The sequence below is a fragment of the Pristiophorus japonicus genome, unplaced genomic scaffold (assembly GCF_044704955.1).
Source record: "Pristiophorus japonicus isolate sPriJap1 unplaced genomic scaffold, sPriJap1.hap1 HAP1_SCAFFOLD_822, whole genome shotgun sequence".
In the NCBI taxonomy this organism is placed as follows: domain Eukaryota; kingdom Metazoa; phylum Chordata; class Chondrichthyes; family Pristiophoridae; genus Pristiophorus; species Pristiophorus japonicus.
Genome location: NW_027254743.1, coordinates 21,370 through 46,755, shown reverse-complemented (window position 1 = coordinate 46,755; position 25,386 = coordinate 21,370). Strand labels below are relative to the sequence as shown.

The 25,386-nt window shown below is 41.6% G+C and overlaps 1 long non-coding RNA gene across 1 annotated transcript in view; it reads right to left on the bottom strand.

The window, feature by feature from the left end:
* Positions 1-25,176, bottom strand: part of LOC139257355 (uncharacterized) — a 120,469-nt gene extending 95,293 nt beyond the window's left edge. Inside the window, exon 1 of the long non-coding RNA XR_011592282.1 lies at positions 25,058-25,176. This is a non-coding gene — a long non-coding RNA (uncharacterized lncRNA). The remainder of the gene's footprint in view (positions 1-25,057) is intronic.
* Positions 25,177-25,386: the final 210 nt, after the last annotated feature.

The window sequence follows — 25,386 nt, the reverse complement described above, 5'->3', positions numbered from 1 at the left end:
TAGCCTGTTTCCTGGTTGGTTCCATGACATATTGTTCTAGGAAATTGTCTCAAATGCATTCCATATGTGTATAGCAATCGGTGTGGGGTGGTAGAGGGTGAGGAAGAATGCCAAATCTTTAAAAAGACTATTTAAATATTTTTTGTTTGAAAAATTAAGCATTTTGGCCACACAAGATTGCAAAATCCAGCCTGGGTTGGTTGTCCAGAGATTCCAATGAAATAATTGAAGACTTTATACATTATTTGGCTCATCTGATTTTGTACCAAGATTTCTGTAATGGTGTTGAATAAGTTAGATATTAAACCAAGACTGATTTGTAAATATACCAGTTTTTTTTAGTTCTCAGTTTAATAATTTAATATACAATAATACTGCAATGATCTAAGTTGAAGCAATTGTTAATGCCACATTAGAGATGAACTGAGTTAATGCACAGGTCTCCAAATTGACGTGGCTATGTGTAAAACAAACCATTCCTGGCATGTGAGGAAAATGGCAAGCAGTCTGTTTGAAGTAGCATATGCTAGGAAGCAAATATAAAATTCTGGAAAGAATGAGGGTGAGTTAATGACAAAGATAGATTGACCATATACAAATGCAACACATAACCCTGAAATGGACTAGTACTAGTCTAGTGTATTGAGGTTACAAATTTTGGGACAAGGGCAGACAATTTACTGGTGTGCCAAAAATTCCCAGCAAGCTTTTAACATGTCTGCTTTATTGATGGACAAGATTTTTTTTTACTGGCAAACCAATTTTATATCAAACAAATGACAGAATAATTTTGCAAAACCAGCATAACAGTTCTTTAAAATGTAAAAATAACAGAAGCATTCCCATTTGTTTCACATAATTGAGAAACTTTTCAGAGACAGACGAACATATTGTAATTAATGATCTTGAAAAGTTTACTTACATCAGTAAATGCACTGACAGCTGGCAGCAGTGAAGCTGTTGAGGGAAGTCTCGTTAGTTTTGAGCAAGATTCAATAACATTTAAGTTACTGAGGCAACCATCAGTGTGTAGAGATACACTAGTGAGCCATAACAGTTCTCAGAGCAATTTTCCAAAAGGAACCCAATAGATGTTTTGAAAAATTTGGCCACAAAATTGGTCGAGGTTGGTTAAAAATTGTAAACAAGCTCCTTTGATGGTCATTGACGAGCATCTAAACCAAAAGGTTGCAGGTTTCATGTCTCTGTTGGGGCGCCACCCGTGATCAACAATTCTGGGCTAGGGAGGGGATTAATTAACCTGCTCCTAATCAGTATCCAATGACCAGTTCTGAGAAATGCAGCTATCATCATAGGCCGTCCCTCGAACAAGGAGGACTTGCTTCCACGAGAGTTCATAGATGTTCCAATGAAGGACCCGATGTTCAAGTCCTGAACTCCAGTTGAGGGGGTGGAAGATGCCCGTGCATGAATTTTTTTTTAACGTGTGGTGACCAGTGCACATCAGCCACCACATGGGCTTGACAGAGCTAGGCCTTTATCCAGCGGCAAGGATTAACCAGGATGATTGGAGACCTGCTCTGCTGCACGGACCTACTGCACACATATATCGCAATGTGGGCAGGTCCATGTTGCCCCTGGGCCCTCGGCTCTTCTGGGCCCTGTACTCTCATTCGCCACACCTCTGCCACGATATTCCAGGGCCCAGCGCTCCAGCTCTATTTATAACTCCGACCTGCGATGGTGTTCTCACACAGGTCAGGGCGGCCCGCGTGTGGGGACATCAGGTGACAAAATTAGGCTTGCAGGTGATGCCCTCCATGCTGGAAGAGCATCCCAACATTCGCTGTCTAAGCTCACGTGAAGAATGGACACTTGGGGGAGGTATTGGAGGGTTGTCCGGACCCATGGGAGCACATGCCAATAGGAGAGGGGGGAAAAAAATGATTAGAATGGTAAAGAAAGCTAGTGAGGTATTTTTAAGTTTAAGTTTATGGTGATAAATCTGTTAATTCTCGCAGCACAAAAAGGGAAAAAACGTACATTAACCAAAGTAACAGTATCTGAAACTGAAAAAGTGTACTGGGTAGATTTTAGCAATTAGCACATTGTTCTTTGGATCCAATCCCAGATTCTCTTTACCAGCAGTAAAGGTCCAAGTGGAAATTTGTTCAATAGAGCCTCAGGCCAATTTCTAGCAGATACAAGTCCACAACAAGAATCAGTCCACAAGCTGACACTAAATTCATCCCTAATATGAAAAATGAAAACGTCACTCTGGTGCAGCAGAGAAGTTTTCCTGATGCTGAAGCTGAGACAAAATGTTGGGATGTTTTATTCTGTAACTGGGTTATGTTGCACCTAACTTGGGAGTGCTCAATTGCAACAATGGACTTAACGATATCCATCTCTTTGAATTAGGAAAAAAGACACAACATAACATACTACCAAAACTAAAAGTATGAAGTAGAAAGGAAGATCAATCAAAATGTAGTTCGTCACTCTGAACCTATTCCTGTTTATCCAAAAGAGAATCAATAAATGTTCTGGGTAGCGATGAAATCTGTAGTTCATTCGATTTCCTTGCTTTTCCTCATTCTTTTCGTGTAATTTAAACTCTACACAAAACGAATACTCCACCATCAAATAGAGAGAGAAAAACACAACCTTTTAAGAGTTTGCCACAAAATTGGGTTTTATCTTTGTCATGAGGCCTTCACCACCTCTACTGTGTATAAGGATCTCATTCTCAATCATGTTTGAGTGGAGAGGAATACAAAGGCAGGGCATAAACAAGGAATTTTAATCAAGCACAATGGAATAAGTCCTAAATTCCCAAGTGAGAAAGGAAACCAAGAGTCAAGTGTGTAAAAACTCTGTTTAAGTTAAAAAAAAAACACGAGGAAAATCAGATCAAAGATAGATAATCTTATATTTTTATATATTCATTCAACTTCCAAATCTAAGTGAATTTTGTAAAAAGCTAGAGAGAAGTAAAGGTAGGAAATTTTAAGACTAATATGAAAGCAATCCTGGACCATCACAGCAGCAAAATGCACATCAGTTTACAGGAATGAGATTATTTTATGTGGCTGCCTTGTAAATAATGTTGAGGAAAACCCTTGACACAGAAATCTAACAAGCGGTCAAAAGCATGAGTAGAATGAACACAAGAAATAGGAGCTGGAGTAGACCATTTAACCAGTCAAGCCTGCTTCGCTATTTAAGAAAATCATGGACTCAATTCCACTTCCTCAACCACGTCCCATCACCCTTTATTCCCTAATCGCTCAAAAATCTGTCGATCTCCGCCTTAAATATATTCAATGACCCAGCCTCCACAGCTATGTGGGGCAGAGAATTCCACAGATTTACAACCCTCAGAGAAGAAATTCCTCCTGATCTCAGTTTTAAATGTGCGGCCCCTTATTCTGAGATTATGCCACCTAGTTTAGTTTCCCCTATGAGTGGAAATATACACTCTGCATCCAACTTGTCATAAGGACATAAGAAATAGGAACAGGAGTAGGCCATACGGTCCCTCGAGCCTGCTCCGCCATTCAATAAGATCATGGCGGATCTGATCATGGACTCAGCTCCACTTCCCTGCCTACTCCCATAACCCCTTATCGATTAAGAAACCGTCTATTTCTATCTTAAATTTATTGAATGTCCCAGCTTCCACAGCTCTCTGTGGCAGCAAATTCCACAGATTCACAACCCTCAGAGATGAAATTTCTCCTTATCTCTGTTTTAAATGGGTGGCCCCTTATTCTAAGATCGTGCACTCCAGTTCGAGTCTCCCCATCAGTGGAAACATCCTCTCTGCATCCACCCTGTCAAGCCCCCTCATAATCTTATACGTCTCGATAAGATCACCTCTCATTCTTCTGAATTCCAATGAATAGAGGCCCAAACTACTCAACCTTTCCTCATAAGTCAATCCCCTCATCCCCGGAATCAACCTAGTGAACCTTCTCTGAACTGCCTCCAAAGCAAGTATATCCTTTCGTAAATACGGAAACCAAAACTGCACGCAGTATTCCAGGTGTTGCCTCACCAATACCTTATATAGCTGTAGTAAGACTTCCCTGCTTTTATACTCTATCCCTTTTGCAATAAAGGCCGAGATACCATTGGCCTTCTTGATCACTTGCTGTACCTGCATACTATCCTTTTGTGTTTCATGCACAAGTACCCCCAGGTCCCGCTGTACTGCAGGACTTTGCAATCTTTCTCCATTTAAATAATAACTTGCTCTTTGATTTTTTTCTGCCAAAGTGCATGACCTCACAATTTTCAACATTATACTCCATCTGTCAAATTTTTGCCCACTCACTTAGTCTGTCTATGTCCTTTTGCAGATTTTGTGTGTCCTCCTCACTCATTGCTTTTCCTCCCATCTTTGTATCGTCACCAAATTTGGCCAAGTTACACTCAATCCCTTCTTCCAAGTCATTAATATAGATTGTAAATAGTTGGGGTCCGAGCACTGATCCCTGCGGTACCCCACTAGTTACTGGTTGCCAACCAGAGAATGAACCATTTATCCCGATTCTATATGTTCTCTGTTAGTTAGCCAATCCTCTATCCATGCTAATATATTATTCCCAACCCCATGAACTTTTATCTTGTGCAGTAATCTTTTATGTGGCACCTTGTCAAATGCCTTCTAGAAGTCCAAATATACCACATCCACTGGTTCCCCTTTATCCACCGTTACATCCTCAAAGAACTCCAGCAAATTAGTCAAACATGTCTTCCCCTTCATAAATCCATGCTGACTCTGCCTGGTCGAATTTTGCTTTTCCAAATGTCCTGCTACTGCTTCTTTAATAATGGACTCCAACATTTTCCCAACCACAGATGTTAGGCTAACTGGTCTATAGTTTCCTGCTTTTTATCTGCCTCCTTGTTTAAATAGGGGCTTTACATTTGCAGTTTTCCAATCTGCTGGGACCTCCCCAGAATCCAGGGAATTTTGGCAAATTACAACCAATGCATCCACAATCCCTGCCACTACTTCTCAAGACCCTGGGATGCAAGCCATCAGGTACAGGGGATTTATCTGCCATTAGTCCCATTATCTAACTGAGTACTGCCTCCTTTGTGATTGTGTTAAATTCCTCCCCCCATATAGAAACATAGAAACATAGAAAATAGGTGCAGGAATAGGCCATTCGGCCCTTCTAGCCTGCACCGCCATTCAATGAGTTCATGGCTGAACATGCAACTTCAGTAACCCCATTCCTGCTTTCTCACCATACCCCTTGATCCCCCTAGTAGTAAGGACTTCATCTAACTCCTTTTTGAATATATTTAGTGAATATAGCCCCTAGACTATCCATTGTCGGAATATTGTTAGTGTCCTCTACCGTAAAAACTGATACTCTGAACAAATATTTTGTTTCTGCCATCTCCATGTTCCCCATTACTAATTCCCCGGTCTCGTCCTCTGAGGGACCAATATTTACTTTAGCCTTTTTATATACCGAAAGAACTCTTGCTATCTGTTTTTATATTTTGCGCTAGTTTACTTTCATAGTCTATCTTCCCTTTCTTAATCATTTTTTTTAGTCGTACTTTGCTGGCTTTTAAAAGCTTCCCAGTCTTCTGTCCTCCCACTAGTTTTGGCCACTTTGTATGCCCGTGTTTTTAATTGGATACCATCCTTTATTTCTTTAGTTAGCCATGGGTGGCTATCTTTTTTCTTATACTCTTTCCTCCTCACTGGAATATATTTTTCCTGAGAGTTGTGAAATATCTCCTTAAATGTACACCACTGTTCATCAACCGTCCTACCCTTTAATCTATTTTCCCAGTCCACTTTACCCAACTCTGCCCTCATACCTTCATAGTCTCCTTTATTTAAGCTTAGTACGCTGGTTAGAGATTCAACTTTCTCACCCTCCATCTGAATTTTAAATTCAATCATGCTATGATCACTCATTCCGAGGGGGTCCTTTACTAGGAGATTGTTTATTAATTCTGTCCCATTACACAGGATCAGATCTAAGATAGCCTGCCCCCTGGCTGGTTCCGTTACATACTGCTCAAGGAACCCGTTCCTTATGCACTCTATGAACTCCTGCTCAAGGCTGACCAATTTGATTTGTCCAATCAATATGGAGGTTAAAAATCACTCATGATTATTGCTGTTCCCTTTTTACAAGCCCCCACTATTTCCTGGTTTATGCTCCGATCAACAGAGTTACTACTGTTAGGGGACCTATAGACTACACCCACCAGTGACTTTTTCCCCTTATTGTTCCTTATCTCCACCCAAACTGTTTCAACAACTTTATCATTTAAGCCAATATCGTTTATTACTATTGCAGTGATTCCATCCTTTGTCAATAGAGCTACCCCACCTCCTTTTCCTTTCTGTCTGTCCTTCCGGATTGTCAAGTACTCCTGAATATTTAATTTCCAGTCCTGGTCACCTTGCAACCATGTCTCTGTAATGGCTATCAGATCATACTCATTTGTCTCAATTTGTGCCATCAACTCATCTATTTTGTTACAAATGCTACATGCATTTAGACAAAGTGCCTTTAAGTTTGTTTTCTCAGCCTTTTTTTCTTGCTCGTTTCCTCTCTCCTTCAAACTCACATTCTTTATTTTTGCTTTCCACCATGCTTAAATGTACACCACTGTTCATCAGTGTCCAGCCCTTATATGTTTCGATAAGATCACCTCTCATTCTTCTAAACTCCAATGAGTATAGACCCAACCTACTCAACCTATCTTCATAAGTCAACCCCCTCATCCCCGGTATCAACCTAGTGAACCTTCTCTGAACAGCCTCCAATGCAAGTATATCCTTCCTTAAATACAGACACCAAAACTGCACATAGTACTCCAGGTATGGCCTCACCAATACCCTGTACAGTTGTAGCAGGACTTCCCTGCTTTTATACTCCATCCTCCTTGCAATAAAGGCCAACATTCCATTTGCCTTCCTGATTACTGGCAGTATCTGCATACTAACTTTTTGTGTTTCATGCACAAGGACCCCCAGGTCCCTCTGCACTGCATCACACTGCAATTTTTCTCCATTTAAATTATAATTTGCTTTTCCATTTTTTCTGCCAAAGTGGATAACCTCACATTTTCCTACATTATACTCCATCTGCCAAATTTTTGCCCACTCACTTAGCCTGTCTATATCCCTTTGCAGATTTTTTATGTCCTCCTCACAATTTGCTTTCCCACCAATCTTTGTATCAGCAGCAAACTTGGCAACATCACACGCGATCCCTTCATCCAAGTCATTAATATAGATTGTAAATAGTTGAAGCTCCAGCACCAATCCCTGCGGCACCTCATTAGTTACTGTTTACCAACCGGAAAATGACCTGTTTATCCCCGACTCCCTGTTTTCTGTTAGTTAGCCAATCATCAATCCATGCCAACCCTGTGAATTTTTATCTTGTGCAGTAACCTTTTATGTGGCACCTTATCAAATGCCTTCTAGAAATCCAAATACACCACAAGATTTACAAGATACGTTTTACATTTTATGAGCTAATGTCTCTTTAATGCTGGGCTTGTTGGTACAGGTATTGCTATCAAATGAAGGAAACTTATCTGGATTGGTGAACATCTTTTGTAACTATAACTAAAGCTCGGTTTGAAAAAAAGCTCTTCCTTTACAAGGAAGAAGCATGCAATGGCAAGTTAAACTTCAGCACTGCTATCTCGCCAAGATAAATGAAGCTCCTTGAAAGTTTGGCAAAAAAATATGAATGTGGTCACATGACTGACCTATCTGATTAATATTTGTGGACCTACCACTAAAGCACAGAACTCAGTAATCCTGCAAAATAAGATTAAGACACAAGCCATCTTCAAAGCATGAACTTTGGTGATTAATGTAAGGAGATTGATAACATTCCAAGGGATCTAGATAAAAAATAAGATGGGTTCAAGAATAGCCGAAGCACTTTAATATGGATAAGCAAGTGTAAGGTAGCACATGTTGTGTGCACACTTAATGAATACTACTTTAAAAATCCACTGGTGAACATGGAGGAGGAAAAGGTTGCATAATTACTGATCATTCATTGAAAGCATCCAGTAACAAAGTCAAGTACTGCAATGATCCAGTTGTCATTTTATTACAAAAGAAAAACTTGCAGTTAAATTGTGCCTTTCATGTCCTGGGGACATCCCAAAACACTTCATAATCAATGAAGCATTTTCGAAGTGTAGTCATTGTTGTTAAGTAGGCAAATGTAGCAGGTGCTGAGTACCTCGAGTCTCATTGCCGAGAGCATGCAGAAATCAAGCACAGGCAGCGGAAAGAGCTTGCGGCAAATCTGTCCCACCCTCCCTTACCCTCAACGACTATCTGTCCCACCTGTGACAGGGTCTGTGGCTCTCGTATTGGACTGTTCAGCCACCTAAGAGTGGCAGCAAGTCTTCCTCGATTCCGAGGGACTGCCTAAGATGATGGTTGCAGCCAATCTGCACATCCCACAAACAGCAATGAGATAATTGACCAGTCAATCTGTTTTGGCATTGTTGCTCGCGGGATAAATGCTTGCAAAACAATAGCAGAACTGCCTGGCTCTCCTTGGAATACTGCCGTGGGTTCATTTACATCCACCTGAACAGGCAGATGGGGATTTGGTTTAATGTCTCATCCAACAATACAGCATTCCCTCTGTATTACACTTAAGTGTCAACCAGATTATGTGCTCAAATCCTGGAGTGGGGCTTGAACCAACAACCTTCAGACTTAAATGTGAATGCTATCATGGAGTCAAGTCAAAACTGGCTTGCTTTATAGCTCCGTGTACCTTATAGAATATTGGGTGCAGTACTGAACATCCCACCCTCATAAGGACATTGATACACTGGGGAGAATACAAAACAGCAACAGGGACGATCCACAACTCAGGGTTCCAAATATAAAAAGTTAATGATTTAGAGGGACATGTACCACTTCAACAGTTTGCTTTTATATACATAAAAGCATAAGAAATAGAAACAGGAGTAAGCCATTTGATGCCACGAGCTTGCTCTGCCATTCAATAAGATCATGACTGATCTGATCCTGGCCTCAACTCTACTTCCCTGCCCTATCCCCATAACCTTTGACCCCTCTTATCTTTCAAAAATCTGTCTATTTCCACCTTAACTATATTCAAAGACCCAGCCTCCGCAGCTCCCTGGGGTAGAGAATTCCAAAGATTCACGACCCTCTGATGGAAGAAATTCCTCCTCATTTCTGTTTTAAAAGTGCGACCCCTTATTCTGAAATTATGTCCCCTAGTTCTAGATTCCCCACAAGGGAAACATCCTCTCAGCATCTATCCTGTCAAGCCCGCAGAATCTTATACATTTCAATAAGATCACCTCTCATTCTTCTAGACTCCAATGAGTATAGGCCCAACCTTTATTCATATTACAACCCCTTCATCTCAGGAATGAACCTGGTGGACCTTCTCTGAACTGCCTCCAATGCAAGTTTATCCTTCGTTAAATAAGGAGACCAAAACTGTACTCAGTACTCTAGGTGTGGTCTTACCAACGCCTGTGCAGTTGGAGCAGGACTTCCCTACTTTTATACTCCACCCCCCTTGTAATAAAGGCCAACATTCCATTTGCTTTCCTGATTACTTGCATGCTAACGTTTTGCGTTTCATGTACAAGAAACCCCAGATCCCACTGCACTGCAGCATTTTGTAATCGCTCCCCATTTAAATAATATTCTTTTTTATTTTTCCTACCAAAATGGATAACCTCACATTTTCTCACATTATAGTCCATTTGCCAAATTTTTTCCCACAATTTAGCCTATCTATATCCCTTTGTAGATTCTTTGCGTCCTCCTCACAACTCCCTTACCCACCCATCTTTGTATCATCAGCAAATTTGGCTACGTTACATTCGGTCCCTTCATCAAGTCATTAATATAGATTGTAAATAGTTGAGGGCCCAAGCACTGATCTCTGTGGCACCCAACTAGTTACAGTTTGCCAATGTGAAATGACCTGTTTATCCCGGCTCTCTGCTTTCTGTTAGTTAGCCAATCCTCTATCCACGCCAACACATTACCTCCAACCGTGTGAGCTCCTATCTTGTGCAGCAACCTTTTATGTGGCACCTTATCAAATACTTTCTGGAAATCCAAATAAATAGACGACATCCACTGGTTCCCCTTTATCCACTCTGCTCATTACATCCTCAAAGAACTCCAGCAAATTTGTCAAACATGATTTTCCTTTCATAAAACCATGCTGACTCTGCTTGACTGCATTATGATTTTCTAAATGTCCTGCTACTACTTTCTTAATGACAGACTCCACCATTTTCCCAATGACAGATGTTAGGCTAACTGGTCTATAGTTTCCTGCTTTCTGTCTCCCTCCTTTCTTAAATAGGGGTGTTACATTTGCGGTTGTCCAGTCCGCTGGGACCTCTCCAGAATCCAGGGAATTTTGGTAGATTACAACCAATGCACTCTCTCTGCAGCCACTTCTTTTAAGTCCCTAGGATGCAAGCCATCAGGTCCAGGGGACTGGTCCACCTTTAGTCCCATTAGTTTGCCTAGTACTTTAGCTCCAGTGATAGTTTTAAGTTTCTCCCCCCCCCCCCCCCCCCCCCCCCCACCCCCACCCAATAGCTCCTTGATTATCAATTATTGGGATGCTTTTAGTGTCTTCTACTGTGAAGACCGATACAAAATATTTGTTCAAAGTCTCTGCCATTTCCCTATTTCCCATTATTAATTCCCCAGTATCATCCTCGACCAATATTTACTTTAGCTACTTGCTTCCTTTTTATATACCTGTCGAAGCTCTTATGGTCTGTTTTTATATTTCTTGCTAGTTTACTCTCATATGCTACCTTCACTTTCTGTCTTTATCATTTTTTGAGTCATCCTTTGCAGGTTTCTAAAAATGTCCCAATCCTCTGACCTTCCACTGTTCTTCGCAACATTGTATGCCTTTGTTTTCAATTTTATACCATCCTTTACTTCCTTAGTTAGCCAGGGATGGTTCATCCTTCTCTTAGTCTTTTTTTCTCACTGGAGTCTCTAATGCAAGAACATTTCTCAAGCCCTTCTCAAATAGGTATAAAGAAAATGGATGCTGAGCCAGGAAGAGAGGGATCAGAAGAAGTGACCAAAACCAGAGAGGTTTTGGTAGGAAGTTTTAAACAATAGGTCCAAGGGAGCTGAACATTCTGCTGCCAACGGAGTGGTTAATGGAGTGGGGGGGGGGAAAAAAGAGTACAAGGAGGTGAAAATACACAAAAGGCCAGAATCAGAGGATTGGAGCATTTGGGAACAATGTTCCCTCTGATTTCTTTTCTGTCTGAGCCCTTTAACTGACTGCTTGGCACAGTCATTTTTTTGTGCATGCGCGGCTAATTCCTTTGTAAAGTCAGTGAGCGACCTGCACGGGATTGCCATACTGTTGCGTAGCCACGCAGCATAACAGGAACATTATTTGGGAGAGCATTCAGGGCTGGAAAAGAATGTTAAGATGGGATGGAACCACTGAGGGAATTAAAATTTAAAAACTTTATTCATTCAGGGGATGTTTAGCTGGCATGGCCAGTATTTATTGCCTATTCCTAATTGCCCTTGAGAAGATGTGGTGGTGAGCTGAATTTTTGAACCGGTGCAGTGCTTGTAGTGAAGGTACTCCCACAGTACAGTTAGGCAGGGAGTTCTAGGATTTTGACCCAGTGACTGAACGAATGACAACATATTTCCAAGCAAGGATGGTACGTGACTTGGAAGGGTGAGCTTGAGGTGGTGGTGTTGCCATGCGCCTGCTGCCCTTGTCCTTCTAGATGCTAGAGGTCAAGAACTTGGGAGGTGCTGCCAAAGAAGCCGTGGCTAGTTTCTGCAGTGCATCTTGTAGATGATACACACTGCAGCTGCGATGTACCGGTGGAGGAAGAAGTGACTGTTAAAGGTGGGAGATGGGGTGCCATTCAAGCAGGCTGCTTTATCCTGGATGGTTTCAAGCTTCTTGAGTGTTGTTGGAGCTGCACTCATCCAGGCAAGTGGAGAGTATTCCATCACACTCCTGACTTGTGCCTTGTAGATGGTGGAAAGGCTTCAAGACACTCACCGCAGAATACCCAACCTCTGACCCGCTCTTGTTGCCACAGCATTTACGTGGCTAATCCAGTTAAGTTTCTGGTCAATGGTGACCCCCGTGATGTTGATGGTGGGGGCTTCGGTGATGGTAATGCCGTTGATTATCAAGGGGAGGTGGTTAGACTCTCGCTTGTTGGAAATGGTCATTGTCTGCCATTTGTGTGGCGTGAATGTTACTTGCCACTTATCAGCCCAAGCCTGAATGTAGTCCAGGTCTTGCTGCATGCAGGCATGGACTGCTTCATTTTCTGAGGAGTTGCAAATGGAACTGAATACTGTGTAATCATCAGCGAACATCCCCACTTCTGACATGATGATGAAGGGAAGGTCATTGATGAAGCAGCTGGAGATGGTTGGGCCTAGCACACTGTCCTGAGGACTCCTGCAGTGAAGTCCTGGGGCTGGGATGATTGATCTCCAACCACCACAACCATCTTCCTTTGTGCTAGGTATGACTCCAGCCAGTAGAGAGTTTTCCCCAGGATTCCTGTTGACTTCAGTTTTGCTAGGGCTCCTTGATGCCACTCGGTCAAATGCTGCCTTGATGTCAAGGGCAGTCACTCTCACCTCACCTGTGCTGTCGAAGAAACTTTGGCGAGTTGCTGCAGTGCATCTTGTAAGTATAAACTGCAGCCACGTTGCACTGGTGGTGGAGGAAGTGAACGTTTAAGCTGGTGGATGGGGTGCCAATCAAGTGGACTGCTTTGTCCTGGATGGAGTCGAGCTCGAGTGCTGTTGGAGCTGCACTGATTCAGGCAAGTGGAGAGTATTCCATCACACTCCTGACTTGTGCCTTGTAGGTGGTGGAAAGGCTTTGGGGCGTTCGGTGGTGCGATACCAAGAGCATCTGTAAGTCAGCAGGACAGGGGTGATGGATGTGTGGAAATTAGTGCAGGACAGGATATGCATGGCAACATTTTGGACACATTGGAGTTTAGAGGGGTTGCACGATGGGAAGCCAGCAAAAAGAGCATTGGAGAAGTAGAGTCTGGAGGTAACGATAAAGGTTTCAGCTGTAAAGGGACTGAGGTCAGATTAAGAGAATAGTAATACAAAAGCAAAATACTGCAAATGCTGGTATCTGAAATAAAAATAAAAAATGCTAGAAATCTCAGCAGATCAGGCAGCATCTGTGGAGAGAAACAGAATTAACATTTCAGGGTTAGGGTTAGGATGATGATGATGACTCTTCATCAGAACTGGTGAATGTTCGAAATGAACAGATTCTGAAGGAGCACTGAAAGGGGGAGGGGAGGGAAGAACAAAAGGGAAGGTCTGTGATAGGGTGGAATGCAGGAGAGATTGGAGACACAAAAAGGATGATGGACCGACTTGAGATGGTAATGACAGAAGTTAGAAAAAGATGAGTCTAGATAGGGTGTGAATGGCGGAATAATTACCAGCTGCCATGGGAAACAGAGAGAGAGAAAAAATACTTAAGATTGGGCGGGGGGAGGTTTAAAAAAGGAGGAAAGGGAGCAAAATATGGGCAGAGGTTAAGGTCAGAATCATCAACAGCTGCTGTGGGAAAGAGAAAAAAAACAAAAAAAATAAAAGAAATAGGGGCAGAGGTTATGGTTTGAAATTGTTGGACTTGATATCGAGTCCAGAAGGCTGTAAAGTGCCTAAACAAAAGATGAGGTGCTGTTCCTCGAGCTTACGTTGAGCATCACTGGAACAGTGTAAGAGGCCGAGGACAGAGAGATCAAAGTGGGAGTGGAGCAGAGAATTAAAGTGACAGGCGACCGGAAACTCGGGGTCACGTATATGGACTGAACGGAGGTGTTCTGCAAAGAGGTCACCCAATCTGCATTTGGCCTCCCCAGTGTAGAGCAGATCACATCGTGAGCAGCGAATACAGTCTACTAAATTGAAGAATAGTAATGTTGTGGAGGTGGAATTAAGTAGTCCTAAGATTAGACAGGATATACATCAGAAAAAGTTATTGCTTTATGTTGATTTTGATCATTAAGGTTGTTTAAATGCATGGATTATCAATGCTTCAACGACAGAAGAAAATCATACAAAGTAGAATGACGACTAAGTAGTCAATGTAAATAGTGAATTTAGTTAATATGTATCCCTCTTTAAATTATTACTGGACTGTTTCTAATAGTAAAAATATCCTCTGCATAAATTCTTCTACGGTAGCATAAATCATTTTAGTACTGAGGTCACAATTCCCAGACTACACCAGTTATCATAGTCTCATGAGCATTTTCAACACAAACTAAACAATACTGGCCTGCTGCCTTGCTTCTGAATGATGATAAAAGGCTGTTTGACAACTGTTTACAGTTCAAATGCATAGTTTCTATGATTGTGTGTTTTTAAAATGCATGCCAATTGGCATTCAACATACAGCGTAATCTAAAGAATGGTTCAACCAGCCAGGTTAATGTTGCTAGAAGTTAAGACAAATAGCTGTAGATATTGTTCAGTTTGTTTAATTAGTAGCAACTACTGTGACAATGCTGCCAATTCACACCTCAGAACAAATGCACTCGAGGAGCTCAGGATCTGTTATAAATTCAGATTACAAATTTATCAGTGATAAACTTCAACTTTCAAATTTGTTTAAACCAGACACCAGACTTAATTTCACACCATAGCCACAAGATAGATAAAGATTACTCAAAGTAACCTTTTTTTTTTAAACCAGTCTTCCTTTTCCATTATTAAGTCCGAATAACATTTTTTGTTTAGTTTAAATATTAAATACAGTTATGTACATTCATGCAAGAACAGAAAATATAAAACATCAGTCCTAATGAGAGCACAATGGAAAATATGGCATTGTATCAGCCAGAAACAGAACAAAGCAGCTGGTTGTAAGTTAGTAATAATATGTCACCTAACAATTATGCCAAGCACAGTTCTGTTGAGGAGAATGCAATGACTTGCATGTTAATGAACACCACTATTGTGTACAAAAAAGATGGCACTTCAGATCAAGTAAAAGAATACAAGCTAACATTTCGTAGAAATTAGTATCTGACATCATTTAATTTTACCGTAGCTATATCACACTGAATTACTAATGTTACCTTTGTGTAGATCTTCAATATTTTAATAAAAATTATTAAATTATTGCTTTGTTTAACTTCTGACCAAGTTCCACAAAATAACTAATTATGCTTTACCAATGTAAACTCACAAAGCCCCCCCCGCCCCACTCCCCTTTAAAAATAAATGTTTTTACTTTGGTCAGTACGCATTTGATGTTTAAGGCGAGATGTCACTGCTGAAAAATGAATAATTTTGAAGCTTCCTATTTCTAATATGAGCATCAAGCACTCATTCCAACACTATGTTAAAATAAGCCTCTGCCTCAACCTCACAAAAGTGTCAACATAAGTTTTCATTTCAGACGGTGTCCGTCCTTATAGTCTGATGTGACTTTCAATTGGATGCCAACTTGTGCTGAATTATGACCACTTCTGCTGTGGACTCTCACCACGCTGAAGTCTAGGGTTGTCAACCCATCAGAAATGTCCTGGAATCTCCAGGAATTAAAGACTAATCTCTGAGCAACCTGGGAGAAAAATCATAGAAGCATTTAAAAAAAAAATGTTTGTTTTATTCATTTTCTTTATAACGAAACAGAAGACCTGCCTCTTTTGCAAAGGAAACAGATTGGGCCATCCTGTCAGAACTCCCCTTATCCGCAAAATTGGTCATAGGGGGCATCAATGGAGAATTGGGAGCAGGCAGCACTCTCTTGGTAACAGAAACTCAAATTCAGATTAAATGAAAAATGTGTTATAACATGCTCAGGCAAAAATAAATTTGAACTATTTGGCGAGTACAGGTACTCTGCTAAATATATTCCACGTTATCCATTGGTAAAGTATTATTTCAGCGGCAACTTTCACAGGATCTTTACTGTTTAAAAAAAAATAAAACTTGTATTTAAATGAAACCCATACTCAGAGTTTACATTATTACTACATACATAGCAAGACTGCACAGCATAATATGTTACAATTTCAATAAAATTAAGTCTGTTACAGAAACAGGACTTGCACGTATTGGTTTTACATCTTTCATAGTGCTCGATCATTAAGGCAATCCACCAGTTTCTCTCCTTTCTTTAACCATGCTTAGCCATGAACAACAAGGAAGTTACTTGCAGGTTCAGGATGTCATGGATAAAGAGGTTCGGAATGCATTAAGTGAAAAAAAGAGAGAAGAATATGAGAATATAAGGAAAGCGATCAGCCATATCTCTTTCCTCAACAACTGTGTCAGCTGTGGCTCAGTATGTAGCAATCTGCCTCTCGGTCAGAAGATTGTGGGTTCAAGTCCCACTCCAGGGACTTGAGCACAAAAATCTAGGCTGACACTCCAGTGCAGTGCTGAGGGAGCACTGCATTGTTGGAGGTGCCGTCTTTCAGAAGAGACGTTAAACCGAGGCCCTGTCTACTCTCTCAAGTGGACGTAAAAGATCCATGGCCCTATTTCGAAGAAGAGACGGGAGTTATCCTCAGTGTCCTGGCCAATATTTATCTCTCAATCAACATAACAAAAACAGATTATCTGATCATTATCACATTGCTGTTTGCAGGAGCTTGCTTGTGTGCAAATTGGCTGCCGTGATTCCCACATTACTACAGCGATTATACTCCAAAAGCACTTCATTGGCTATAAAGCGCTTTGAGACATCCGGTGGTCGTGAAAGGCACTATATAAATCCAAGTCTTTTTAAAAAATCTGTCTCCGGCTTAATCCACGTGGATTCCAACTGAAATTCTTTCATGTTTTGGATCCACCCAGGATTACAGATATCTCCAAGATACTCAGCGTTCCTCGAACCAATGCTCCCGCCAAATCCCGAGATCCACGCTCAGCGCCATGTGCCACTACATGCACGCCAATGACCTTTCTCTTCAGCAGCACTAACTCACTATCTCTAAGCTGTCTTGGTCCACAGTTCCATTTCATCCTTCGCCTCATCTGGCGCTTTAACAAAAAACATATTTCCTTCCTTTCAGATGTCAAGGATCTTAAGCTTTAACTCTTGTACACCAATGCCACCTCCCCCCACCCCCCCCCACTCTCCCCACCCCACCGGAACCTTCTTCCCCTTCACTTTCCTCTGATCTCATCCCTTCTTCCAATCTCACCACCTGCCGTGTTTCCACTATCCCCACTGACCTTCCCTTCTCGGACCCCGAACGATCAGTCCTCAGCAAAACCCCGAGCTTCATCCCCTTATGCTCCCACTCAACGAATTTCGAGCTCGGCACAATGCTGAGCTCCTTTTCCGTTGTCTCCGCGCTCACTTCTTTGGCCAGGAGTCTCCCCTCCCCGACACAGCTGACTCTTTCTCCAGTTTTCAGAATTCCCACTCTATCTGGATCCCTCCCTCTGGCCTATTACCCTCTCTAGATCTTTTCATTGCAAACTGCCGGCGTAACAGCGGCATCTCAATTTCTCTGCTCCTCTCACTCCAACCTACCTCCCTCTCAACTTGCAGCACTCCGCTCTCAGATCCAACCCCAACATTGTCATTAAACCTGCTGAGAAGGTTGGTGCTGTTGTTGTTTGGCGAACCGACCTCTACCTTGCAGAGGCTGATCGCCAACTCTTGACACCTCCTCTTACCTCCCCCCACCACTGAACATCAATCCATAATTTCCCAGCGCATCACTGACCTCAACTCCTCTGGAGATCTTCCCTCCATGGCCACCAACCTCATAGTTCCCGCACATCCCGCTTCTAACTCCTTCCCAAGATCCACAAACAGGACTGCCCCGGTAGACCCATCGTTTCAGCCTATTCTTGTCCCACGGAACGGATTTCTTCCAATTTCGATTCTATTTTTTCTCCCTCATCCAGTCTCTTCCCACCTCCATCCGCGACACTTCTGATGCCCTCCACCACTAACAGTTTCCAGTTTCCTGGCCCCAACCGTCTCCTTTTCGCTGTGGACATCCAATTCCTCTATACTTTGATCCCCGACCAAGACGGTGTGAGGACACGCAGAGGCCCACCACCCTCCTCCGCCTGGCTGAACTTGTTCTCACATTGAACAACTTCTCCTTTGACTCCACTCACTTCCTCCAAATCAAAGGCGTTGCTATGGGAACGCGCATGGGTCCTAGTTATGCTTGCCTTTTCGTAGGATATGTGGAACATTCTTTGTTTCAGTCCTACTCAGGTCTCCTTCCTCACCTCTTTTTCCTGTACATTGATGACTATATCGGTGCCGTTTCCTGCTCTCACTCTGACCTCGAAAATTTAATTCACTTTGCTTTCAATTTCCACTCTTCCCTCACCTTCGCATGGTACATCTCCCACTCTTCTCTTCCTTTCCTCGACTTCTGTCTCCATTTCTGGGAATAGGCTATTGACAAACATTCACTATAAAGCCCACCGACTTCCACAGCTACCCGGACTATACTTCCTCTCCCCCTGTAAGGACTCCATTCCATTTCCCTAGTTTCTCCGTCACATCTGTCCTGACAATGACATCTTTCATACTAGTGTTTCCGATATGGCTTCCTTTTTCCTCAACCGAGGATTCCCCTCTACAGTGGTTGACATGGCCCTCGACTGTGTCTGTTCTATTTACCACACTTCCACTCTCATCCCTTCCCCTCCCTCCCAGAACCACAATACTGTTTCCCTTGTCCACACCTTTCACCCCTTCAGCCTCCATGTTCAACTGATCATCCTCCGCCATTTCTGCCACTTCCAGTGTGATCCCACAAACATATCTTCCCCTCCCCTTTTAGAATTCCGAAGGGACTACTCCCTCCGCGATGCCCTGGTCCACTCCTCAATCACCCGTAGTACCCCCTCCCCTTCCCACGGCACCTTTCCGTGCAAGCGCAGGAGATGCAATACCTGCCCTTTTACCTCCTCCTTTCCCACTGTCCAGGCCCCCAAACATTCCTTCCAGGTAAAACAGCGATTTACTTGTACTTCTTTCAATTTAGTATACTGGATTCACTGCTCACGATGTGGTCTTCTCTACATTGGGAAGACCAAATGCAAATTGGGTGACCGCTTTGCAGAACACCTCCGTTCAGTCTATAAGCTTGACCCTGAGCTTCCAGTCGCCTGTCACTTTAATTCTCCGCTCCACTCCCACTCTGATCTCTCCGTCCTCAGCCTCTTACACTGTTCTAATGATGCTCAACGTAAGCTCGAGAAACAGCACCTCATTTTTTGTTTAAGCACTTTACAGTCTTCTGGACTCAACATCGAGTTCAACAATTTCAAACTATAACCTCTGCTCCTAATTCTTCTGTTTTTTTCTCTTTACCACAGCAGCTGTTGATAATTCTGCCATTCCGATTTACACCTCATCTAGACTCACCTTTTGTTTCTTAACTTGTCCCATTACCATCTCCTTTTGCCTTGTACCATCATTTGTCTTTTAATCTCTCCTGCCTTCCATCCTATCACAGACCTTCCCTTTTGTTCTTTCCTCCCCTCCCCTGCCCTTACACTTGCTTAAAAACCTGTTACATCTCTAACTTATTCCAGTTCTGATGACGGGTCATCGACCTGAAACGTTAACTCTGTTTCTCTCCCCACAGATGCTGCCCGGCCTGTTGAGTATTTCCAGCATTTTCTGTTTTTATTTCAGATTCCAGCATCCGCAATATTTTGCTTTTGTAATGAGATCAGGATAAGGAAAATCAAAAGAGCAAGAGTAAAAAATTGTCAAAAAACATCAAAAGGATCAGTCAAGTATTTTAAAAGTCTCATCTGTAAAAAGAGAATTGTTAAAAGTGAGGTGGGACCCCTGACGGGACAGAATTGTCAATTTGTAGATGATCAAAAAATGACATATTTAATAATTACTTATCATCAGTCGTCATTAAGGAGAAAATGGACACCAAGTAAGAGAAAAAGGGGGATATAAATAGAGGGGCTTGGATAGATCAGAAATCACTGTTTAAGAGAAGGGCTTTGAGGAGGTTTTTGAAAGCAGGGAGGAAGGTAGCAGGGTGGAGGGAACCAAATAGACAATTCCAGAGGGCAGGAATGTAGTGGCTGAAAAATCAACCAACGGTGTTTGAGCTAAAGGAGCAAGAACATAAAAACATAACATAAGAATTAGGAACAGGAGTAGGCCATCTAGCCCCTCGAGCCTGCTCCGCCATTCAACAAGATCATGGCTGATCTGGCCGTGGACTCAGCTCCACTTACCCGTCCGCTCCCCATAACCCTTAATTCACTTATTGGTTAAAAATCTATCTATCTGTGATTTGAATACATTCAATGAGCTAGCCTCAACTGCTTCCTTGGGCAGAGAATTCCACAGATTCACAACCCTCTGGGAGAAGAAATTCCTTCGCAACTCGGTTTTAAATTGGCTCCCCCATATTTTGAGGCTGTGCCCCCTAGTTCTAGTCTTCCCGACCAGTGGAAACAACCTCTCTGCCTCTATCTTGTCTATCCCTTTCATTATTTTAAATGTTTCTATAAGATCACCCCTCATCCTTCTGAACTCCAACGAGTAAAGACCCAGTCTACTCAATCTTTCATCATAAGGTAACCCCCTCATCTCCGGAATCAGCCTAGTGAATCATCTCTGTACCCCCTCCAAAGCCAGTATATCCTTCCTTAAGTAAGGTGACCAAAACTGCACGCAGTACTCCAGGTGCGGCCTCACCAATACCCTATAAAGTTGCAACAGGACCTCCCTGCTTTTGTACTCCATCCCTCTCGCAATGAAGGCCAACATTCCATTCGCCTTCCTGATTACCTGCTGCACCTGCAAACTAACTTTTTGGGATTCATGCACAAGGACCCCCAGGTCCCGCTGCACCGCAGCATGTTGTAATTTCTCCCCATTCAAATAATATTCCCTTTCACTGTTTTTGCGAAGACAAACTTGGTATTGAATGAAGAGAGAGTATAAGCAGGACTGGAAATTAGAAGACCACTCCTTTGGGGTCGAGACCCTAGAGTGATTTGAAAATAAGAATTTTTAAATCAACACATTCGAGTCACAGGGAACAACGGGAGCTTGAAGATGTCTGGGGGAATAGGATTGAGAGCTATTGCAGGTGAGGACACAAGCAGTGGATTTTGGATGAGTTGAACCGTGTAGGTGAATGCAAGGAAGACAGATAGGAAAGCATTAGAGAAGCCAAGCCTTGAAATGAAGCAGGCTGTCTATGGTATTGCCATTTCTAAACTATCTTTATTTAATTTAGAGAGTTACAATAGGCTCAATTTAAACAGGCGTCCCATTATGTTTGGGTTTCAGCTAAACACCAGGCATCTTTCTTGCATCAATTGCTGATATGCCACTTTTATGTCTCCTGTTTTCATTCGTTCTATGAGTTTGCTCCCCAACCATTGGAGCCGAAGTAAACTTTCGCTGTGGTTGTTTGGCCAAACCTGAAAAGTCCGCAAAATCTACCTCTCAAGGATACCAGAGCCATTACTGTCTGGAACCCAACATCAATAACGGAATGCATTAATGGTTCCCTACTATGCTAAGCTGGCTAAACATCGAAACCGCCTGGGGGATAATCTTTTTGGTTCTTTCACATGCATGTGGTCTTAGATGATATAAATGTTGAAAAATTTAATTTGCTGCTTAATTGAACTGTACTTCATTTCTTCTATTGTGTTAAATCCTCTTTACTATTACTACCTCAAACATAACTCCTTTAGGCCAATAAGTGAGACAGTTTAAGTCATGTAATATTTCTTCCATTGGGCTCAACTATTGGGCATACAAACAGCACTGAAATACATCCAGGTTTTGAGTAGCAATTCACATAGAGCTGGGCTTTTTGTGGTAAATAAATGTACCTTTCAAGCGCTCTTTACTAACACAGGTCTAAACACACTTGATTCATATACAAAAAATACTGACCCAAGAGGTCAGGACTTCTCCAATTTATTTATCACTTTCCTCGTGTTTGGATCAATATGGTGCAGAAATTGCAGTCAGAGGCTTCCCGCGGGCGGATGCCTCAGACCTGAAAAAAATCTACGAACTTACCTGGTGGTCCGGAGACTTGCGGTCCTGGGCCTCTACTCGTAGGCCTACGTAGAAGCTCACATATCCCAGGGACGTTGGCGTTTCGCAAGCGTCCTTGGGATCATGTGGGCCGGCCCAACCAAAGTAAAGGTATTTCCATTCATACTTGTGGTGAGTTCCGTATATACGGAATTCACCATAAGTCTGAATGGGAATAGCCCCAAAAAAACACATTAAAAATAATTTTTTTTAAATTACGTTCAAAAGTAATCAATGGAATTTAATTAATTATTTAAAACAAATTAAATTTTGAAAAATACATTTACATATTTTAAAGGGTCTAAAGATAAACTTACCTTATTTCACAGGTTTTTAAATATTCAAATTATTGAAAAAAAAATTTTTTTCTGTCCTTTAAAAGTCTTGCACTGATAAAACCTGCTTTTATCAGGCATAAGAATTTCACGGGCATTCGCTAGGCAAAAGCGAATGCCCGTTTCTGTTAGAATCGTACGATCTGTCAAGTGGATTCTTGACAGATAGCAAGTTCCAGGTTTAGGCACCTGCGCTGGTCCAATGGCCGCTTGCGCACCTCGTACGCGACCATAGGGGTCGCAATTTCAGCCCCTATATTTTCTTCAAGTCCCTGATCATATCTGTGACATTTAACCATGTACAAATGTTTTCCAAGGGTCCTTCACATTCTACCATTAAACAAAAATCAAGATAAGGCAACTTATCTTACAAACAGGACAGCAAGATTGGTGAGAAAGGTTTGGGTCAGGCAGCAATAAAACATCGTTAGCAGCAAGCATGACATTTTTCGCAATAATCAGGTTTGGCTTTAGTAACAGGGACTTTACCTATGGAAATTTGTAACGGGTTGGCTACTATACTATAATACTGTAGTGTAGGAAAAATAACACTTTTGAGGAGACAACTTAAATAAAATGATTTCCAGAGCTCCTAAGCAAATATAACTTACCTGTGTGTACTTCACCTCAATTCCCATTCTGTAGTTTAAAAACCACTAATTTTCTTTCAGGTAAATTATTATGCAAAATGTTGTACAAGATGTTATCTATGTCCCTGCAAATAGTATGCTGTCCATCAAGTAATCAATAAAAAAAAACCTGCTAATCCAAAGGCTTTGAAGCAAGGACCTGATGTAATATGGTCCTTTACTGACATCTATATCAGCAAATTTTGTACACTGGATTCTGAATCCTGACTTTGACTCAAGTGATATAATCTATGTTCGCTAAGGCAGCATAGCCAAAGGTAGCAGCATAAAAATTAATTTCCAAGACTCTCGACCCTGTATCTGTTTTTCCAGTTAGGAGCAACTCATTTCCTCCCTTCCTTACACCCAGAATAAGTGTTATTTTCTCCTTTGCAGAAGTCTCAAATATTCTTTGTGCTAGCAGTGAAATCAAGGTTATGAATAGGCATCAGTAACGTCACTCTATGGTCAGATGACAGGAAACACAACTCAAATACAGAAAGTCAAATTGATATCTCGTTTCTCCTTTCCCAGGATTGATCCTTGCTTCCATGTAATGCTCCATCGCGCAGCAAACAGAGCTATCCAAATAAAGTAAATGCGTCAGTCACACGATTTAACTGTCATGTTTCATGGAGAGGTGGAGAAAAAAATTGATAGGCCTTAAAAAGTAACAGTTCATTAATTGAATTACTGCAGAATGAGCCTCATTATACTACTGAAATCAATTTAGAATAGATGTCAACAACAAAGTAAACTACATGAGAGTACTGATAGAAATATCGACTTAATTCCCTTTCATATGTTAAATATTCTCATATACTCAAGTTCAGGAGTTTAGCTGAGTGTACGCACCATATGCACATCTTTACCTCCTGGGGTGACAAACCAGTAAGCTTGGGATGAACAGCTGATTTGTTGGTCCAAGGGATCAGGCCAGGAAATTATTACACCTCTGCTCCTTGACGATCTTCGCACAACTGACCCCAGATGCAGCTCGTAACTTACGCTAATGGAGCCAGCCTTGTGTTGCAGACTACAAGTAGTAATTCCTGGTCTTACGATAGATCAGAAATTCCTGCCTTCAGCATCAAATCTGTTCCCAGAGCAAAGCAGTAATACTCAACAGGCTGCAATAGGAACCAGCTCTGAAATCAATGTGTTGGCGGAAGAGATATGCTTCTTTGAACTGGGGTTTTTGAGATCTTTGTGAATTGCAGAGTGTGTGCAGGGGCCGAGGAGGGGGGTGGCGCAGGAAGAGTACCAAGATAAATAAGGGGTTTAGAGAAGAAAAAAGTACTTCTGAGCGAGAAAAAAATTGTTCGGGTAGATTTTAGGGATGTGATGGGTTTGATTGGTTTGCTGAGGTGATTATGGATCAACAGAAATATTTTTTTAATTCTTTTTAATAATAAAAATTTAACCAGTGAAGTTTTTTTTTAAATTAGCCAGAATACATTATTTTTAAACTAAAAATGTAACATTTTTATAAGGAGAAGGGAGGGAGAAATGCAAGCATCAGTTGGGTATGAGGCAGAGGAGGCAACATTTTGCAGGAGTGTGTACAATTTGAAATTGTCAGGTTACAGCCATGTTCAAGCATATTTATTCTGTGCTTCAGTCAATCTTTTCAAGTGGTACCCCTGTGCTCAAACAGAAACAGTACAGCTCATTTTAAATGTGAAAGGAACAAAATGTTACAAAACAAAAGATATTCTCGCCATGAAAATTGTTATTTTACAATATTTGTTGAGTATTTCCACAGGTTTACTTTATGCCACCTTTTATCACTTACTGGGCAATTTGTTATTTAGTATCCAAAGACGCACATGGTACCTGCATTTGGTTACTGGAGGTCAGTGAGAATGAAGGTCAAAGGCTCTGTAGAAAAACATGTCATAGGATTTCTATGGAAAATCTTAAAAAAGGAAACCTCTGTGGATTAAATAGATGCAGTACATTTGAGAAATGGACAGGACAGTCACTACGTAGATATAAATTCATTACTTACCCTAGTTTTCCAAGGAGCTCATATTCTGGAACTTTAGGTCCATATATCTCTATCTGCAATGGCTGGTAGACATACAGTGCCTCTTCTATCTTTGGCATTGGCTGCAAGGATATCTGTTGACCCTGTTTACAAAAGAGATTGCATATTGAGAGTTACTTCTGAAATAGACAAAAAGTCTAAACTTGGTGTCTGTGAGAGAGAACTAAAACCATGCAGCACCAATATCAATGCACCTCTATCATTATTGAATAGTACAGCTACAGATTACTTCATGGAAGTCTGTCAAATCAAAATTCATCACATTTATTTTAACGCAGTTAGTTAAAATG